Source organism: Lepidochelys olivacea (assembly GCF_965140295.1).
Source record: "Lepidochelys olivacea isolate rLepOli2 genome assembly, chromosome: 2".
In the NCBI taxonomy this organism is placed as follows: Eukaryota; Metazoa; Chordata; order Testudines; family Cheloniidae; genus Lepidochelys; species Lepidochelys olivacea.
In genome coordinates, this window is record NC_140412.1 from 269,972,477 (window position 1) to 269,991,312 (window position 18,836).

General features: G+C 43.0%; 1 pseudogene across 1 annotated transcript in view; it reads right to left on the bottom strand.

The window, feature by feature from the left end:
• The window catches only part of LOC311516810 (GTPase IMAP family member 1 pseudogene), a 97,269-nt pseudogene extending 88,264 nt beyond the window's left edge, over positions 1–9,005 (bottom strand). Inside the window, exon 1 of the transcript XR_014714669.1 lies at positions 8,552–9,005. The product of XR_014714669.1 is annotated as a GTPase IMAP family member 1 pseudogene (transcript). The remainder of the gene's footprint in view (positions 1–8,551) is intronic.
• Positions 9,006–18,836: the final 9,831 nt, after the last annotated feature.

Sequence of the window (18,836 nt, forward strand, 5' to 3'; positions counted from 1 at the left end):
GGGAAATTCTCAGACCTGAGCCATTCTTTTTAGGTGACATGTCTCAGGAACTGTCCCAGACTGAGGTGTCAATAGAGGAGGTTTTTGAAAAAAAATGATAAATTAAACAGTAATAAGTCACCAGGACCAGATAATATTCATCTACAAGTTCTGAAGGAACTCGATTTTGAAATTGCAGAACTGTGGTATTTAACCTTAAATCAGCCTCTGTACTAGATGACTGGCACATAGCTAATGTAATGGCAATTTTTCAAAATGGCTCCAGAGGCGAACCTGGCAATTACAGGCTGGTAAGCCTAACTTCAGTGTCAGGCAAATTGTAAAGAATAGAATTATCAGACATACAAACTAATACAATTTGTTGAGGAAGAGTCAACATGACTTTTGTAAAAGGAAATCATGCATCACCAATCTATTAGAATTTTTTAGAGGGTCAACAAATATGTGGACAAGGGTGATCCAGTGAATATAGTGTATTTGGACTTTCAGAAAGCTTTTGACAAGGTCCCTCACTAAAGGATCTTAAGCAAAGTACGCAATCATGGGATAAGAGGGAGGGTCCTCTCATGGATCAGTAACTGGTTAAAAGACAGGAAACAGAGGGTAGGAATAAATGGTCTGTTTTCATAATGGAAAGAGGTAAATGGCAGGGTACATCAGGGATCTATACTGGATCCAGTGCTGTTCAACATATTCATAAATGTTGTGGGAAAAGGGGTAAACAGTGAGTAGGCAAATGCGGCAGATGGTACAAAATTACTCAAGACAGTTACGTCCAAAGCAGACTGTGAAGAGTTACAAAGAGGTCTTACAAAACTGGGTGACTGGGCAACAAAATGGCAGATTAAATTCAGTGTTGATAAATGCAAAGTAATGCACATTGGAAAACAATCCCAAATATTGTTAAGGAAAAGTTAGCACATGTGATTCCATTTTGGTTTGGGGCCCACCATTGTCTAAAAGCAAGCACATTATACACCAGGAGGAGTGATCCTTAGATACTGAATCCCTGTGAAAATCCTCCTCCTTGTCTCCAGCCTGCCTTGACTCCCAGTATCTGTTTTTTGTCAGTCCCTAACTCCCTATCTCTTGGCCTTTGATGTGAGGCCTCCCATCCTGATAATAAAAGTTACTGATGCATGGCTTTAGGACCATGCTGTGTAATTAATATACTGGTTTAGCACGAGGAATGCACCAAGCAGGGATAGGTGGTAGATAAGAAAAGGGTTTGTTTATTGGCTAAGGTTTCCGATGCACGAGGGCAACATGCTTTGCTAAAAAGTATATAACCTTTGTATAATCTGCATTCAGGGTCCCCTCCTGGCGAGCAGGGGGGCACCACGCTCGAGCGTAATAAACTTAGTGTCTTTTGGGAACTCTGCAGTTGTGGACTTTGTTTATGTGCCTCAGCCTAGATTCGAACTGTGCGTGACCTATCAGGTATAATTCGCAGCATTTGTGTGCGTGTCCTACCAGGTATAATTCATAGCAGTTGTGTGCGTGTCCTCTCAGGTGTAATTCGTAACAATATATATATTGTGTGGTGTACTGTGTATTGTGTGGTGTATTGTGTGGTGCAATATATATGCTGTGGTGTAAATCAGTGGTTCTCAATTAGGGGTATGTTTACTTTGGGGGGTACACAGAAATCTTCCAGGTGGTACTTAACCTCATCTTGATATTTGCCTAGTTTTCCAACAGGCTACATAAAATGCAGTAATAAAGTCAGTACAGACTAAAATTTCATACATCTTGTTTATACTGCTCTATTTAGTTGGGGATTGGTCCTGCTTTGAGCGGGGGGTTGGACTAGATGACCTCCTGAGGTCCCTTCCACCACTGATATTCTATAATTCTATACACTATACATTGAAATGTAAGTACAGTATTTATATTCCAATTGATTTATTTTATAATTATATGGTAAAAATGGAACATAAGCAAATTTTAAAGTAATTGTGTGCTGTGACACGTCTGTATTTTTATTTCTGATTTTGTAAGCAAATAGTTTTTAAGTGAGGAGAAACTTGGGGGTAGGCAAGACAAATCAGGCACCTGAAATGAGTACAGTAATCTGGAAAGGTTGATAGCCACTGGTCTAAATTAACTGTTACTCAAGAAAGAGACTTTGCAGTCATTGTGGATAGTTCTCTGAAAACAGCCACTCAATGTGCATCGGCAGTCAAAAAAACTAACAATGTTAGGAACCACTAGGAAAGGAATAGATAATAAAACAGTAAATATCACAGAGACACTATGTAAATCCATGGCATGCCCACATCTTGAATACTGCATACAGTTCTGGTCACCCATTTCAAAAAAGATAAACTGGGGCAGGAAAAAGTACAGAGAAGGGCAACAAAAATGATTAGGGGAATGGAACAGCTTTGGTATGAGGAGAGACTAAAAAGACTGGGACTTTTCAGCTTGGAAAAAAGACAGCTAAGGGGGCATAGGACAGAGGTCTATACAATCATGAATGATGTGGAGAAAGTGAATAAGGAAGTAAGTGTTATTTACTTCTTCACAGAACACAAGAACCAGGGATCACCTGATTAAATGATAGGCAACCAGTTTAAAACAAACAAAAGGAAGTACTCCTTCACAGAATGAACAGTTAACCTGTGGAAATCGTTGCCAAAACTATAACTGGGTTCCAAATAACTGGGTTCCAGATAAATTCATGGAGGATAGGTCCATCAATGGTTATTAGCCAAGATGATCAAGGATGCAACCCCATGCTCTGAGTGTCCCTAACCTCTGTTTGCCAGAAGCTGGGAGTGGATGAATCATAGAATCATAGAATTCTATGGATGGATCACTTGATGATTCCCTGACCTGTTCATTCCCTCTGGGGCACCTGGTATTGGCCACTGTAACCTTTCCAGATTACTGTACTCATTTCAGGTGCCTGATTTGTTTTGCCTACCCCCAAGTTTCCCCTCACTTAATAACTATTTGCCTACAAAATCAGAAATAAAAATACAGAAGTTTCACAGCACAAGATTACTTTAAAATTTGCTTATGTTCTCATTTTTACCATATAATTATAAATATTGTACTTACATTTCAATGTACAGTATATAGAACCAGCTGAGCGGCGAACAGCAGAGAGGGAGTTTGCCTGGGATCTGCCTGAGAGGAGGTATGCTAAGGGCTGCATTAGGGAGGCTGTGTTGGTGAATACCTGAGTGTCTGTTGTGGGGACAGTTTGACCGTGTGCTTGATTGGTTGTTTGAAAAGTGTGAATTGGGAGTGCTTTGTTCCAGATGAGCCTTGAGTGGGCCTGACTGTATAAAAAGCCTGTCAGCTGTGAACCAGCTGAGCAGCGAACAGCAGAGAGGCTAACAGAGGGAGTTTGCCTGGGAGTTTGCCTGGGGAGAGCCCACTGAGGCTGACATCTTGCCGGCTTCTCTGAGTAGTTACTACAACTCCTGAGGAAGCTCGTAGAAGGAAGGTAATATGGATGGGGAGTGTTCAGCTGTTGCGACCTCCAGTGGATGTGCCATGTTTGTCTTTCTTCCACAGGACAGAAGCGACTTTGTCTGTACAAAGTGCAAGCTGGTCTCCATATTGGAAGAGAAGATTCAAGGTCTGGAGCAACAGGTATCGACCCTGCGTTGCATAAGAGAAACTGAAGATTTCCTGGACAGACGTCAGGATATGCTTCTACGGACACAACGTTCTGAAGATTCAGAGCAAGCTGCACTGCGGGGACAGGAGGACGGTGAAGAAATTTGGCAGCATGTGACCTCCAGAAGAAGAAAGGGGAGCGTCCATGTACCGGCAACGCAGATACAGGTAAGTAACAGTTTTCATGTTCTCTCCACAGGTACTAATGCGGAGAGTGGACTAGATGATACATCTGAGGGAAGGGAGCAGAAGGAGACTCCGCCGATTGGAAGGCATGAGATCCACTGTCCTAGGGATGGGGGTTCCACGATCACCACTCCCAAGAGAAGGAGGTGGGTGGTGGTGGTCGGGGACTCTCTCCTCAGGGAGACTGAGTCATCTATCTGCCGCCCTGACAGGGAAAACCAAGAAGTCTGCTGCTTGCCAGGAGCTAGGATTCACGATGCGACGGAGAGACTGCCGAGACTCATCAAGCCCTCGGATCGCTACCCCTTCCTGCTTCTCCACGTGGGCACCAATGATACTGCCAAGAATGACCTTGAGCAGATCACTGCAGACTAGGTGGCTCTGGGAAGAAGGATAAAGGAGTTTGAGGCGCAAGTGATCTTCTCATCCATCCTCCCTGTGGAAAGAAAAGGCCTGGGTAGAGACCGTCAAATCGTGGAAGTCAACGAATGGCTACGCAGGTGGTGTGGGAGAGAAGGCTTTGGATTCTTTGACCATGGGATGGTGTTCCAAAAAGGAGGAGTGCTAGGCAGAGACGGGCTCCACCTAACGAAGAGAGGGAAGAGCATCTTCGCAAGCAGGCTGGCTAACCATAATGAGGAGGGCTTAGAATCATAGAATCATAGAATATCAGGGTTGGAAGGGACCCCAGAAGGTCATCTAGTCCAACCCCCTGCTCAAAGCAGGACCAATTTCCAGTTAAATCATCCCAGCCAGGGCTTTGTCAAGCCTGACCTTAAAAACCTCTAAGGAAGGAGATTCTACCACCTCCCTAGGTAACGCATTCCAGTATTTCACCACCCTCTTAGTGAAAAAGTTTTTCCTAATATCCAATCTAAACCTCCCCCACTGCAACTTGAGACCATTACTCCTCGTTCTGTCATCTGCTACCATTGAGAACAGTCTAGAGCCATCCTCTTTGGAACCCCCTTTCAGGTAGTTGAAAGCAGCTATCAAATCCCCCCTCATTCTTCTCTTCTGCAGGCTAAACAATCCCAGCTCCCTCAGCCTCTCCTCATAAGTCATGTGTTCTAGACCCCTAATCATTTTTGTTGCCCTTCGCTGGACTCTCTCCAATTTATCCACATCCTTCTTGTAGTGTGGGGCCCAAAACTGGACACAGTACTCCAGATGAGGCCTCACCAATGTCGAATAGAGGGGAACGATCACGTCCCTCGATCTGCTCGCTATGCCCCTACTTATACATCCCAAAATGCCATTGGCCTTCTTGGCAACAAGGGCACACTGCTGACTCATATCCAGCTTCTCGTCCACTGTCACCCCTAGGTCCTTTTCCGCAGAACTGCTGCCTAGCCATTCGGCTTTAAACTAGGTTCATCGGTGGAAGGAGACCAAAGCCCTGAGATAAGTGAAGAAGTGGGATATCGGGAGGAAGCACGAGCAGGAGTGCGCGAGAGGGAAGGGCTCCTGCCTCATACTGAGAAAGCGGGACAAACAGCGAGTTATCTCAAGTGCCTATACACAAATGCAAGAAGGCTGGGAAACAAGCAGGGAGAACTGGAAGTCCTAGCACAGTCAAGGAATTATGTTGTGATTGGAATAACAGAGACTTGGTGGGATAACTCACATGACTGGAGTACTGTCATGGATGGATATAAACTGTTCAGGAAGGACAGGCAGGGCAGAAAAGGTGGGGGAGTTGCACTGTATGTAAGGAAGCAGTATGACTGCTCAGAGCTCAAGTATGAAACTGCAGAAAAACCTGAGAGTCTCTGGATTAAGTTTAAAAGTGTGAGCAACAATGGTGACGTCGTGGTGCGAGTCTGCTATAGACCACCGGACCAGGAGGATGAGGTGGACGAGGCTTTCTTCCGGCAACTCATGGAAGTTACTAGATCGCAGGCCCTGGTTCTCATGGGAGACTTCAATCACCCTGATATCTGCAGAGAGCAATACAGCAGTGCACAGACAATCCAGGAAGTTTTTGGAAAGTGTAGGGGACAATTTTCTGGTGCAAGTACTGGAGGAACCAACTAGGGGCAGAGCTCTTCTTGACCTGCTGTTCACAAACCGGGAAGAATTAGTAGGGGAAGCAAAAGTGGATGGGAACCTGGGAGGCAGTGACCATGAGATGGTTGAGTTCAGGATCCTGACACAGGGAAGAAAGGAGAGCAGCAGAATACGGCCCCTGGACTTCAGAAAAGCAGACTTTGACTCACTCAGGGAATTGATGGGCAGGATCCCCTGGGAGAATAACATGAGGGGGAAAGGAGTCCAGGAGAGCCGGCTGTATTTTAAAGAATCCTTATTGAGGTTACAGGGACAAACCATCCTGATGTGTAGAAAGAATAGTTAATATGGCAGGCGACCAGCTTGGCTTAACAGTGAAATCCTTGCTGATCTTAAACACAAAAAAGAAACTTACAAGAAGTGGAAGATTGGACAAATGACCAGGGAAGAGTATAAAAATATTGCTCGGGCATGCAGGAGTGAAATCAGGGAGGCCAAATCACACCTGGAGCTGCAGCTAGCGAGAGATGTTAAGAGTAACAAGAAGGGTTTCTTCAGGTATGTTGGCAACAAGAAGAAAGTCAAGAAAAGTGTGGGCCCCTTACTGAATGAGAGAGGCAACCTAGTGACAGAAGATGTGGAAAAAGCTAATGTACTCAATGCTTTTTTTGCCTCTGTCTTCACAAACAAGGTCATCTCCCAGACTACTGCACTGGGCATCACAGCATGGGGAGGAGGTGACCAGCCCTCTGTGAAGAAAGAAGTGGTTCGGGACTATTTAGAAAAGCTGGACGAGCACAAGTCCATGGGGCCGGATACGCTGCATCCGAGAGTGCTAAAGGAATTGGCAGATGTGATTGCAGAGCCATTGACCATTATCTTTGAAAATTTCATGGCGATCGGGGGAAGTCCTGGATGACTGGAAAAAGGCTAATGTAGTGCCCATCTTTTAAAAAGGGAAGAAGGAGGGTCCTGGGAACTACAGGCCAGTCAGCCTCACCTCAGTTCCTGGAAAAATCATGGAGCAGGTCCTCAAGGAATCAATTCTGAAGTACTTAGAGGAGAGGAAATTGATCAGGAATAGTCAGCATGGATTCACCAAGGGCAAGTCATGCCTGACTAATCTAATTGCCTTCTGTGATGAGATAACTGACTCTGTGGATGAGGGGAAAGCAGTAGATGTGTTGTTCCTTGACTTTAGCAAAGCTTTTGACACTGTCTTCCACAGCGTTCTTGCCAGCAAGTTAAAGAAGTATGGGCTGGATGAATGGACTATAAGGTGGGTTGAAAGTTGGCTAGATTGTCGGGCTCAACGGGTAGTGATCAATGGCTCCATGTCTAGTTGGCAGCTGGCATCAAGTGGAGTGCCCCAAGGGTCGGTCCTGGAGCCGGTTTTGTTCAATATCTTCATAAATGATCTGGAGGATGGTGTGGATTGCACCCTCAGCAAGTTTGCAGATGACACTAAACTGGGAGGAGAGGTAGATACGCTGGAAGGTAGGGATAGGATCCAGAGGGCCCTAGACAAATTAGAGGATTGGGCCAAAAGAAATCTGATGAGGTTCAACAAGGACAAGTGCAGAGTCCTGCACTTAGGACGGAAAAATCCCATGCACCGCTACAGACTAGGGACCGAATGGCTCGGCAGCAGTTCTGCAGAAAAGGACCTAGGGGTGACAGTGGACGAGAAGCTGGATATGAGTCAATAGTGTGCCCTTGTTGCCAAGAAGGCCAATGGCAATTTGGGATGTATAAGTAGGGGCATTGCCAGCAGATCGACGGACGTGATCATTCCCCTCTATTCGACATTGGTGAGGCCTCATCTGGAGTACTGTGTCCAGTTTTGGGCCCCACACTACAAGAAGGATGTGGAAAAATTGGAAAGAGTCCAGCGGAGGGCAACAAAGATTCTTAGGGGACTGGAACACATGACTTATGAGAAGAGGCTGAGGGAACTGGGATTGTTTAGTCTACGGAAGAGAAGAATGAGGGGGGATTTGACAGCTACTTTCAACTACCTGAAAGGGGGTTCCAAAGAGGATGGACATTAGGAAAATCTTTTTCACTAGGAGGGTGGTGAAACACTGGAATGCGTTACCTAGGGAGGTGGTGGAATCTCCTTTGTTAGAAGTTTTTAAGGTCAGGCTTGACAAAGCCCTGGCTGGGATGATTTAGTTGGCGATTGCTCCTGCTTTGAGCAGGGTGTTGGACTACATGACCTCCTGAGGTCCCTTCCAACCCTGATATTCTATGATTCTAAGACAGGATACTGGGCTAGATGTATCATTGATCTGACCCAGTATGGCCGTTCTTATGTTGATCCACTCTGTGATCTGGGTCTGGGGTATCGATCACCTAAGCCAGTGTTTCTCAATCTTTTTGATACCAGGGACCAGCGTGCTGCCTTCCTAAACTGTGTCAAGGAAATCTCAGGGACCAGCAAGGAGGCTGCCACAGACTGGCACCGGTCCATGGACTGGTCATTGAGAAACATTGACCTAACCCATCTAGTCCATGCATAGGAACCAGCTTGGGTGTTTAAGTGGATGCTAAGATTTATTTGTAATTTTATTCCTTATTTGAATCAAAGCTGATTCTGCATTATACACTCAGGATATTTTAGATTCATTCCCATGATAAGGATTCTCTTACCTGATCCAGTAGCTCCAGGCACTAGAGGGCTTTAATTGAGGGGAAAATAGGCAGATTTATTTATGTTTACCTTTCTTTAGGGTTGAGATGCAACTCTCCTCACTTGCGTCACTTACAGCCCCGTCCGCACACACAGCTGACACTCGAAATCTGTAGGGCGTCTCAGGCTTCAGTTCATCAATGTTACAAGATCCAATTCTGTCTCCTGTCCTCCGTTCCAGCCATTTGTCTTTCTGCTCATTTCTTTCACCTCCAGCCTCCTCTTTATATTCTACCTTATACTCCCTTATACTGACTCCATCTTCAATGACACTTGGACTCTGCCAGGTGAGGGTGATGGAAAATATTTCTACAGTAGCCATTGCCAGGTTTCCAGGAGGGCTGGAAGGGGGAAGAGTCTTCACAGTATGACTCATGTCACTGCTTTCGCTGAGCCCTGGTTTGCTCACTGCCGCGTATCGGAACTGGTACTCGGTGTTTGGACGTAGCCCTGTTACTGTGAATGGCTCTTGTGTGTTATTTACATTCACAGCCGTCCAGTTCTCCTCCCCTACAATTCTGTACTCTACCAGATAGCCAGATATTGCAGCCCTTCCAAAGTCTGATGGGTTAAATGTGAGCTGCGCACAATTGTGTCTGATTCCATCAATCAGAGGAGGGAGAGGTTTTGATGGGGGCTCAAAGTTGGTGCTGACCAGCTCTCCATCTGCATACAGGTAAATTGAAGCTCCTGGATTGTCCTCATCTGGAACAGAGGCCACAATGAACTGGGTGTTTCCATGAGATTTATTGACGTTGGTAAAGTCTAAGAAGGACTTTGTGATTTTTTGTACTTTTCTTCTTATCTCTTCATCCTCAAACCACTGTTTGGAGTTTGATTTCTCATGGGGAGAACTGGCTGAGGCTGAATCATGAATTTTCTCCAGAAACTCTCTTCGAAGCCAGAAGTTCAAATCTGATAAATATGGTTCTTTGTTGTGTAATGAAGTAAGTGTGAAAGACACAACAGAATCATGCTCAGGGCTGAGTACTATTTTTTCTAGTTCACTCTCAGAGGATATGACTTCCACATTCTGTAGCCTAGTAAGGTAGGAATCCACTAAATTCATCTCTCGCTCCTTTGTATCCAGAAATTCATTGAGTCTCTGTGTATTGAATAGTGATTGATTTTTGCTTATTAAAATGTCCACCAGGACTCCTTCCTCTGCTCCACCGCCACGGATAGCAGGTAAGATTCCTGCTAGTTGTTTCTGGAAAGTCTGTCTGTGTTGCTGACACTGATCTCTGAATTGCTGGATTTTCTTTTTGAATTCAGGGAAGGTTGTGGCAATTGGATTTTTCATCATGTCATTGCATCGCATGTCCAGTTCTGTCAGTTGCTCCAAGGCTATTTGAGTATCAAAAATCAGTACGCTGCTGATCTCACTCACCAGCTTAGCAGCTTTGGAATCCAGCAGCTGCAATGGGTACAGCCAGGCTCTCACTGGTACAGCCATATCCCAGTGGTCACCCAGCAGCTTCGGGAGGGTGGAGTATGTTTCCATGGCATCTAGATAAGTAAGTGGATTGTTCTTAAGAGCAAAATCACCATAGAATGTGCAACTGAAGTCTTCAGCATTTGATGCTTTCTTGTACTCGGGCCCCTCTCCTCCTCCTGCAATTTTTGGTAATTTTTCTATCATACGTTTCATGTTTCCCTGTATCTCTTCTATACTCTCTGATGAAGAAACTTCCCTATCAAACACAAAGAAAGCCTGAGCCCCATACAGCACAGCTGTGACCACATGGGTGGCTTTCTTTTGGTCATATACAGCAGGATAAGAGATATTCTGGCGCTCTGAATGGCTTATAGCCAGCTGCTCAAACCTGGTTGTTGCTGAATATTTCAAAGTAACTCGGGCTTGATTTTTGGATTTCTTGGTATCATTTAAAAATCCTGCTGCTCCACTCACTTCTACTAGGCCTCCCAGGAAACTTGCCTTCAGGGATCCTGAGAGACTGAGAGCAGAGGCCTTATCTTCCATGGTGTCAGATGCAATGATCTGAAATTCAGTCTTGTGCTGCATCGTCATCCCCACTTGTTTGTTAAGGGTATCGGTGTTCCATAAAGCGATACCTGAGAAATTCCACACAAACACTCAGTTAGTGACAGATTAATATGATATGAAATCCTTCTCATTTAATTTAATTGTCTCATATTAAAGTAACATGCAACCAGTGAGAGGTGTCGAATGACAGTGCTCTCTTGGAAGGTCTGTCCGTCGGTCTGAGGCTTTTATTTAGCATATATTTTGTGTCTAAGGGCCAATAATAGAACTCCTTGACAGAACACGGAGTAATGGTCTCAAGATGCAGTGTGGGAGGTTTAGGTTGGATATGAGGAAAAACTTTTTCACTAGGAGGGTGGTGAAACACTGGAATGGGTTACCTAGGGAGGTGGTGGAATCTCCTTCCTTAGAGGTTTTTAAGGTCAGGCTTGACAAAGCCCTGGCTGGGATGACTTAGTTGAGGTTGGTCCTGCTTTGAGCAGGGGGTTGGACTAAATGACCTCCTGAGGTCCCTTCCAACCCTGATAGTCTATGATTCTATGACCACCTATCAATACCATATTAGGGTTATAATGAGTTTGGGGTGCTGAGTATAACAGTAGTTAGCACATGAAGAATTCAAACACCATCGGAGGCAATTTAAAAGGAGAGATTTTATTTCACATCATCTATAGTACATGTCATGAAAGTATTGTAGTGTTTTATATTTACTGTATCATCCTTTAAAAACAACAGAGCTCTGTGATTTAAATGTCTAACGACTACTTCAGCAAATGAAAAAAGACCTGGAGTTGTGGGGGGAGTATGCAATTTCTTGGCGGGGGAGAATAGCCACAGTCCAAATGAATATTCTGCCAAGGATATTTTTCTTATTTTCAAAAACTTTCTGTGATTATTCCAGATAAAATCCAAGCAGGAACACAGAGGATGTTGTTAGAATTTATATGGAATAAGAAAAGACCAAAAGTGAGACCAAATACATTACACAGACCTATTAAGCAGAGTGGACTAGCTGTTTGAAATATTCTGTGGTACTGTCAAGTCAGCCAGCTCAAAGCAGTAGTGGACTGGGGGCCCTTTAACCTAGCCAAACACTGGGTCTTTATTGAACGAGAAAATTGCGGCAGTGTACACATCGTTAGGCTACCACGGATTAATAAATAAATCACACCTGCCAGAAATGGACACGCATCCTTAATAAAGGTTACTCAATGGGTCTGGAATAGAAGTAGAGATAGGATCAGTTCTCACCAATGATACCCAATGCAAATAATCCCAATCTGAACCCAAATCAAGAACCAGAGGGCTTCAAAGTTTGGGAAAGCAATGGAATACACACAGTTGGCTGGTTATTCAATAAAGAAATGTTCTAATTTATTTAGAGATTAAAACTAACTTTAACTGGCCCACTGTCCCCTGGTAGCAGTACTTTCAAGTCAGGCATTAATGTTTCTCAACTTTCTAGAAAACCTGTCTGTTACAGAAAGCCAACTTTAATAGAAGTGATAGCATCTGGTCAGTTAAGAAACAAAAAAATAACTAATTTATCAATCTTTGCAGACAGCTTTCCTGACCCAAAAAAAAAGTGTCCCTACATGACATGCAGGGAAAAAAATGTGGATAGACAAATTATCCCAAAGGAATGGGATTTGATCTGGAAAAGAGGATGAGAAACCGCAGTTTGTAGCACAACAAAAGAGAAAAAAATAAGATACTGTTTCAATGGTACCTCACACCAGTCAGGTTAAAAAATATAGAGACACTAAATGGGGATAAATGTTGGAGAAATTGTGATGAAAGATTTTTATGCATGTATGGTGGATATGTCCAGTCATCAGAGTACTGGGATGTAATCAGTAACCAAATATCACAAATTGTTGGATATTTATTTACAAATGATCCTCTGGTAATCCTCTTGGGGCTTCCTAGTAGAAATGGTCATACAGAAGGAAACTAATAATATCTCATCTGCTAATAGCTGCTCAGTTATTGGTATCCTCTCATTGGAAAAAAAATAACCCAACCATTGAGGAATGGTTCTAAAAATATGGGCGGTTGTGTTTATGGAAAAATTAACAGACCATGACATAGCCAGCAAAGTAGACAGAGGACAGGTAGATACTTAGATATTTGGTTACCTTTCATTCAGTACTCAGACAAAGTAAATTTACCTGCCCCCCCCCCAATAAAAAGTACACATATCCATTTTTTTGGAATATTAACATTTGATAGATATGTCTGATCTGTCAAATGAGTATGTCATAAATATAAAGGGAAGGGTAACCACCTGTCTGTATACAGTGCTATAAAATCTCTCCTGTCCAGAGGCACAAAAACCTCTTACCTGTAAAGGGTTAAGAAGCTCAGATAACCTGGCTGGTACCTGACCAAAAGGACCAATAAGGGGACAAGATACTTTCAAATCTGGCCCGGGGTGGGGGGGAGGCTTTGTCTGTTCCTTGTGGCTTTTCCCGGAGACAGAACAAGAAAGCAAGCACTCCAACTACTTAGTAAGTATTTAGCAAGGAAATGCATTAGATTATCTTTTGTTTTGGCTTGTGATTTTCTCTGTGCTGAAAGGAAGGTGTATTCCTGGTTTTTCTTTTTGTAACTTTAAGGTTTTGCCTAGAGGGAAATTCTCTGTGTTTTGAATCTAATTGCCCTGTGGGATTATCTCCCATTCTAATTTCACGGAGGTGCTTCTTTTACCTTTTTTCTTTATAATAAAGTTCTGATTTTTTTTAAGAATCTAATTGGTTTTTTTAGTATCCTAAAAAACCCAAGGTTGGTCTGTGCTCATCTTGTTTATTCTCAAGCCACCCCAGGAAAGGGGGGGTGTAGGGCTTGGGGGGATATTTTGGGGAATTAGGACTCCAAGTGGTCCTTTCCCTGATTCTTTATTAAATCACTTTGTGGTGGCAGCATTTACCTAATCCAAGGTACAAGGGAGAATTTGTGCCTTGGGGAAGTTTTAACCTAAGCTGGTAGAAATAAACTTAGGGGGTCTTTCATGCGGGACCCCACATGTGTACCCTAAAGTTCAGAGTGGGGAGGGAACCCTGACAGAATACCTAGAGATTTAACTCAATTTAATAAATCACTAGAAACAACGTACATTTTGTAATGATGCTCATTCTGTAATGTGGTAACACCGTGTTAAACAGAAAGATGTGATGACTATATTCCTGTATAATGTTTCTTTAAACAAAAGATAACTGTTGTAATGATTGTTTTGTTTTGTTTCTGTTATTTACATGGCAAGGATTTCTAAACTTGTTAAAACTTCCTAAATAAACAGAGTAAAAAGTGAAATTTTAGCATACCAAAAGAAACAAAAGTAGACATCCCTCCCCACCCCAAATGAATTTTTACAAAAATGTAAAACTAAACATTTTTTTTCCTCAAGTAGGGCTTGAAGTTCCTATTTAACAAGATAAAACAACTGAGGTGTCCACGCCAAGCTATTGCTGCTACTAAAGAGAAAGAACTGTACCAAGACACCTACACTGAATTTTAGCATTGCATTACTAGGATTATAGATCAATTGAAAAGCGAGCTATAGAAAATCACACTGATTCACCTGGTAAAATCCCAATATAGACTAATTTTATTCCATGCACAAAAACTATATTAAAATGAAAAAGTCACTAAAGCAGGGGTCTCAAACTTAAATCACCAGGAGGGCCACATGAGGACGAGTACATTGGCCTGAGGGCGGCATCACTGACACCCCCCCACCCTGCAGCCCCCGGCCCTTCCCCCCACTCCACCCCTTCCATGAGGCCCCGCCCCTTCCCACCTCTTCCCACCCCTTCCCTGCCCCCATTCCAACCCCTTCCCCAAATCCCCACCCCTGCCCCGCCTCTTCTCCACCTCCTGCCCTGAGTGTGCGGCTCCCTTCTCCTCTCCCCTCCTAAGTGCTAAGTGCCACCAAACTGTTTAGGGGTTTGGAACAGGTCCCATATGAGAAGAGATTAAAGAGGCTAGAATTTTTCAGCTTGGAAGAAAGGAGAATAATGGGGGATATGATAGAGGTCTATAAAATTATGAATGGTGTGGAGAAAGTGAATAAGGAAAAGTTATTTACTTGTTCCCATAATATAAGAACTAGAAGCCACCAAGTGAAATTTATGGGCAGCAGGTTTAAAACAAATAAAAGAAAGTTCTTCTTCATACAGTGCACAGTCAACCTGTGGAACTCCTTGCCTGAGGAGGTTTAAAAGAGAACTGGATACATTCATGGAGGTTAAGTCCATTAATGGCTATTAGCCAGGATGGATAAGGAATGGTGTCCCTAGCCTCTGTTTGTCAGAGGGTGTAGATGGATGGCAGGAGAGAGATCAGTTGATCATTACCTGGTAGGTTCACTCACTCCAGGGCACCTGGCATTGACCACTGTCGGTAGACAGGATACTGGGTTGGATGGACCTTTGGTTTGACCCAGCTCGGCCATTCTTATGTTCTTATGAAACAGTGGTTTGTAACCTATCATTTAAATCAGATTCTGAACCAGATGACTGGAGGATAGGTAAAGTGATGCCAATTTTTAAAAAAGGCTCCAGTGGTGATCCCAGCAATTACAGGCCAGTAAGCCTCATTTCAGTAATGGGCAAATTGTTTGAAACTATATTAAAGAACAGAATTATCAGACACATAGATTTGTTAGGGAAGAGTCAACATATTTTTTGTAAATGGAAATCATGCCTCATCAATCTACTAGAATTCTTTGAGGGGGTCAACAAGCATGTGGATAAGGGTGATCCACCTCGCCAAAGGCTCTAAAGCAAAGTAAGTTGTCATGGAATAAGAGAGAAGGACCTCACAAGGATCAGTAATTGGTTAAAAGATAGAAAACAAAAGTAAGGAATAAATGGTCAATTTTCAGAATGGGGAGAGGTAAATAGTGGTGTCCTCCACTGGTCTGTACTGTGACCAGTACTGTTCAACATATTCATAAACAATCTGGAAAATGGGTAAACAGTGAGGCTGCAGGGCCTCATGGGAATGGGCGTGCAGGGACACTCAGGAACAGAGGCAGAAAGATCTAACTGAATGTGAGACTCTCTGGGTCAGCAAGGGTCTGCATGGGGGAGGCTCCCTAACACTCTAACAATCACTCTTCCCCCAACCCCCTCCCCGCCATTCCACACATCTTCCACCCACACCCAGCAATCCTCCGGGATCACTCCCATGCTCCTTCCCTCTCCCTCAGCACTTCCGTTAACCCTGACTCCCCTGAGCCTTTGCACTGCTTCTCAGGGGTGTGGGAAATACATGTCTGTATTGTATCTTAAATGAATTACTCAGTGTTCTGTAGCAATATGTCTAGTAAAGAATATATTTGTAAAATAAAAACAAAACAAAAAAAACCACCTGTTGCTGAATTTTTGTTTGTATAGTTACAGACATACTTGCTGATAAGTATTTTGAAATAAATTATCAAAGTAATTGAAACTGGTGTGGTTATATTGTGTTATTTTGACAAATAAAATATACCATATTTTAAAATATTGTGCGCAGAATTTTTAATGTTTTGGTACAGATGTCCTCCAGCATAACTTAATCATTTTCAGTACTACTTTAGCCAACATTTATATGAAAATTCATATTGATTAACCTCTTTTTGATTGCATTAAGAGAGCATTAGCTTACTAAGTTTAATGCTGGTTTCCTTTTTTGGAAAAACTTCTACTTTGGAGAGTACTCTCAAATCAGGACACTTTGATTTAAAAACTACCAAGTGTTTATTTTTATATATAATTGTAACAATATGATGAGATATATATCAATCAGTTGAAAAATGACTTATGAATCAAGTCTGGAGGCATGTGAAGTTTCATAGAATTTATGGCCATAAAGGGCAGTTAGATCATCCAGTCTGACTTCCTCCAACATAGTTCTAGGCATAATTTACAGAGTTTGTATTAAGGCTAAATATTTCTATAGAAATAACAGTTAATTTCCACATTTGTTTGTAACCTTCAGTTATTAAATATCTCTCGTAATTCTAATAGTCCAACCATGCAACACAGTAACTCTCAAAGGAAAATAGGTTACACTGTCTTAACATGGCAAGAAATCATAATGTTTCCTTATGTTCTTAAACTGGACATTAAGAACATTAATTGACATGGAGGATGTGGCACTGGATGATCTAGGGTTAAGCTTCTTGCTTTATGCAGATGGCACTGTATAACTGACAGACACATTTGAAGTAATAATAATACTTTGGGACTAACAATAAATCCCAAGATAACAAAGTGGTTGCATCATGGAAAAGAGACAATAAAAATTTTGAAATCTAGCAGCGATGAATTTGTAGAATGAGCACATAAGTTTGGCCGTACTGTATGGGGAGATGTCAGCAAACCAGTAAAGTGCCTAAAACCACTATGGCTTATTGCTAAAAGCAGCCAACTCAGCGGGCTGTAAATTGAGCATGCTGCAGCCTCACCTTGACCCAGGCAGGAGGGGAGAGGATTTTGGGTGCCACAGAAAGGGCAGCTTGACCCTGCGTCCTTCCAGATAAGAATTGTGTTAAAGTTGCTGATACATGGATTTTAGAAGAGCAGGATGTGCCCCCAGGATTGTCTATTAGGGTCTCAAGGCTGCAAACTCTGGAAAAACCCACACCTGGTTAATCAATGATCAGAAGGAAACCTCTTGCTGACCATTGAAACGGAATGCATCTGATGAAGTGAGCTGTAGCTCACAAAAGCTTATGCTCAAATAAATTTGTGAGTCTCTAAGGTGCCACAAGTACTCCTTTTCTCCTTGCTTAACAAGTTTTCTTTAAGGGACATGTCATTCTATTAATAATGTATAAATAAGGGGGGGAAATTTGAAGTAGTTGGACTCTTCTGGACTCTCCCTCTGGATACATCTTGCAGTCCCCACCAGCAGATTGAAGATTTGGCCACCGGAAGCCTGCTGCTGTGCCACTCAAGAGCCACACTCAGCTTTGGTAATTATCAAGGGTTGGGGGTATCTTACTAACCTGTTGCGGACGTGTGTATAAGTGCTTGAGACTAAGTAAAGTTTAGCTTTAAGTGAAAGCACTCTTGTGTTGTCCTGTTTGTGCCAGCCATCGATCAGTCGGACAGCCACGTCTCCCCTGATTTATTTCCTTACACTACCTCTCACAGAGTGAAAGTTACCAAGAGTTTTGGGTAAGAAAACTGGGTAACAATACTGGGTCAGACCAAAGGTCCATCTAGCCCAGTACCCTGTCTTCCAACAGTGGCCAATGCCAGGTGCCCCAGAGGGAATGAACAGAACAGGGAATCATCAAGTGATCCATCCCCTGTCACCCATTCCCAGCTTCTGGCAAACAGAGGCTAGGGACACCACCCCTGACCGTCCTGGCTAATAGCCATTGATGGACCTATCCTCCATCAATGTATCAGTTCTTTTTTGAAACTTGTGTGTCCTAGGAAGTTTGATCAGTGCTAATCGTTCCATCGAGGATGGGGTTAAAAAGAGATGTGTTTTAGCTACAAGTGCTGCACAGAAATTGATGAAATTATGGACTGGTAAAAGTTATGTTTGCTACCAAAGGGAAAATTTATCAAACCAGTGTAGTAACAATATTACTCCATGGTCTAGAAGCAGCTGCATTAAATGAAAAAAATCAACAAAAGGCTGGAGGCAGTAGAGATGAGATGGTAGATAAAAAAGTGGAATGATTTTAAGAGAAATGAAGAAGTTAGAAGGAGAGAAGAGTGGGAAACCAAGGTGTGGGACTGGCTAAAATCAAAATGATTATGGTGGTGGAGATTTTCTGCTCCACTAACAGAGGATAGGATGCCAGAGAAGTAATGCAATCATGATTAACATCAGTCTGACCTAGAGGCTGATCACTGACTAAATTGTAGAACATATTATTTAGGGATGTAACAATGCTGGACTTAATGGAGGAACAAGCCAAGGACAGGAAGGGATGGTGATGCTGCATAGCTCCCTATGTCTGCAAAGATGCTTGGGAATGAAAAGAAAGAAGGGGAGGAGGTTCCTAGCCCTTATGGCTGTGATCATAACATGGAAAACATGAACCAAAAAATCAGCCAATGCCTGGATGCCTGCCCAAGTCTCCAGAGAGCCTGAAACAACAGCTCGAAGAGGTGTGAACTGCTCCATTCATCTCTATCATTCCGTGTCTACAGAATCTGGCATTTTTATATCAAATTAGATAGACAGATAGATAGATAGATTAGATTAGATAGAAGGGTGTATGGGGATAGACAGATAGGAGGGGTGTATGGGAATAGATGGATAGAGAGGGTATATAGTGATAGATGGATAGATTCA